This window comes from Salmo salar, unplaced genomic scaffold, assembly GCF_905237065.1.
Source record: "Salmo salar unplaced genomic scaffold, Ssal_v3.1, whole genome shotgun sequence".
Taxonomy (NCBI): Eukaryota; Metazoa; Chordata; class Actinopteri; order Salmoniformes; family Salmonidae; genus Salmo; species Salmo salar.
This window is the reverse complement of record NW_025549118.1, coordinates 524,650-527,509: the sequence shown is the minus strand read 5'-3', so window position 1 is coordinate 527,509 and position 2,860 is coordinate 524,650.

Sequence of the window (2,860 nt, the reverse complement as noted above, 5' to 3'; positions counted from 1 at the left end):
CCTGTGTTGGTTGGTGCTCAGAGAGCTGATTGGTATGTCCTGTGTTGCTCAGAGAGAGAGCTGATTGGTATGTCCTGTGTTGGTTGTTGCTCAGAGAGAGAGCTGATTGGTATGTCCTGTGTTGCTCAGAGAGCTGATTGGTATGTCCTGTGTTGGTTGTTGCTCAGAGAGAGAGCTGATTGGTATTTCCTGTGTTGCTCAGAGAGCTGATTGGTATATCCTGTGTGCGTTGTTGCTCAGAGAGCTGATTGGTATGTCCTGTGTTGGTTGGTGCTCAGAGAGAGAGCTGATTGGTATGTCCTGTGTTGCTCAGAGAGAGAGCTGATTGGTATGTCCTGTGTTGCTCAGAGAGAGCTGATTGGTATGTCCTGTGTTGGTTGTTGCTCAGAGAGAGAGCTGATTGGTATGTCCTGTGTTGCTCAGAGAGAGAGCTGATTGGTATGTCCTGTGTTGGTTGTTGTTCAGAGAGAGAGCTGATTGGTATGTCCTGTGTTGCTCAGAGAGAGAGCTGATTGGTATGTCCTGTGTTGCTCAGAGAGAGCTGATTGGTATGTCCTGTGTTGGTTGTTGCTCAGAGAGAGAGCTGATTGGTATGTCCTGTGTTGCTCAGAGAGAGAGCTGATTGGTATGTCCTGTGTTGCTCAGAGAGAGCTGATTGGTATATCCTGTGTTGGTTGTTGCTCAGAGAGAGAGCTGATTGGTATGTCATGTGTTGCTCAGAGAGAGCTGATTGGTATATCCTGTGTTGGTTGTTGCTCAGAGAGAGAGCTGATTGGTATATCCTGTGTTGGTTGTTGCTCAGAGAGAGAGCTGATTGGTATGTCCTGTGTTGCTCAGAGAGAGAGCTGATTGGTATGTCCTGTGTTGGTTGTTGCTCAGAGAGAGAGCTGATTGGTATATCCTGTGTTGCTCAGAGAGAGCTGATTGGTATATCCTGTGTTGCTCAGAGAGAGAGCTGATTGCTCAGAGAGAGAGCTGATTGGTATGTCCTGTGTTGCTCAGAGAGAGAGCTGATTGGTATGTCCTGTGTTGGTTGTTGCTCAGAGAGAGAGCTGATTGGTATGTCCTGTGTTGCTCAGAGAGAGCTGATTGGTATGTCCTGTGTTGGTTGTTGCTCAGAGAGAGAGAGCTGATTGGTATGTCCTGTGTTGCTCAGAGAGAGCTGATTGGTATTTCCTGTGTTGGTTGTTGCTCAGAGAGTTTTTGTAAAGTATTTTTTTAGCCGGTCCTGCTGAGGTATGTTTTTGTCACAAGGACTGTGTTTTTGATTATTGAAATTGTTCACATTACATTAGTATTATTCTGTTTTTGGTCAGAGGGGGGGGGGGGAGGGAAAGGCACATTGGGAGTGCTTAGGCAAGTGGCCTGCAGGCATACATATACACGTAGTATATACTCTGTCTATGCTCACTAGGTAAGACCTGGGCGGACCACCCCCTGTATGTTGGTTAGTTAGGTAGGTTGTTAGTAGGTAAGTTAGGAGAGGAGGCTCTGTAACTCTTACTTTCTTTGCTTTGGTTTCATCCAGCACCCTTTCTCCCCAAAATTACCGTGTGAAGGAATAAATTCCCTGTTAACTGTACAATTCTCTGCCTCTCATCCTTACCTCCACCTGCAATCACATCCCTCTTTCACTCCACGGGGAGTTGAGTGTAGCAGGGTGTTGAGTTCCCTCCTCCAAGAGGCCTGTCACCGGCAGCTTCATTGAATAGTACCCGCAAAACACCAGTCTCGACGTCAGCATCCCGGAGTCGCATCCCGGAGTCGCCTTACCATTGTTGAGATTATCAGTTGGAATGTGCTCTCTGCAAAGTTTTGTATATCTTACCTGTAATATGAATATCATTTTCTGACTGAAATAGGGTTCCCTCTAGTTTGCTGTGAGGTCCAAAAGATTTTAAATAAGAAATGTCTTGATATGAAACTTTTAACTTGCATGATAATGTGATAATATCTACATTAGTCAATCCAAAAATTGCTTTTCAATTCTCTCTTGGAAATAAATGTACAGTTGAAGTCAGAAGTTTACATACACCTTAGCCAAATACATTTAACCTGTTAGGGCTAGGGGGCAGTATTTGCACGGCTGGATAAAAAAATGTACCCGATTTAAATCTGGTTACTAATCCTACCCAGTAACTAGAATATGCATATACTTATTATATATGGATAGAAAACACCCTAATGTTTCTAAAACTGTTTGAATGGTGTCTGTGAGTATAACAGAACTCATTTGGCAGGCAAAACCCTGAGACAGATTCTGACAGGAAGTGGATACCTGATGTGTTGTATTACTTTTAAAACTATGCCATTGAAAAACACAGGGGCTGAGGAATATTTTGGCACTTTCTATTGCTTCCACTAGATGTCACCAGCCTTTACAAAGTGTTTTGAGTCTTCTGGAGGGAGATCTGACCGAACAAGAGCCATGGAACGATGATGGCCCATTAGACACCTGGCGCGCTAGGTCATGCTGGGTACCCTCGTTCCAATACGTTTTAAAAGATTTTGCATTCGTCCGCCTTGAATTTTATTAATGTTCTGGTTAAAAAAGGCCCTAATGATTTATGCTATACAACGTTTGACATGTTTGAACGAACGTAAATATATTTTTTCCCCTCGTTCATGAAGTGAAGTCCGGCGTGCTTAGATCATGTGCTAACAAGACGGAGATTTTTGGACATAAATGATGAGCTTTTTTGAACAAAACTACATTCGTTATGGACCTGTGATACCTGGAAGTGACATCTGATGAAGAGAATCAAAGGTAATGGATTATTTACATAGTATTTTCGATTTTAGATCTCCCTAACATGGCGGCTAGTCTGTATCGCAACGCGTATTTTTCTGGGCGCAGTGC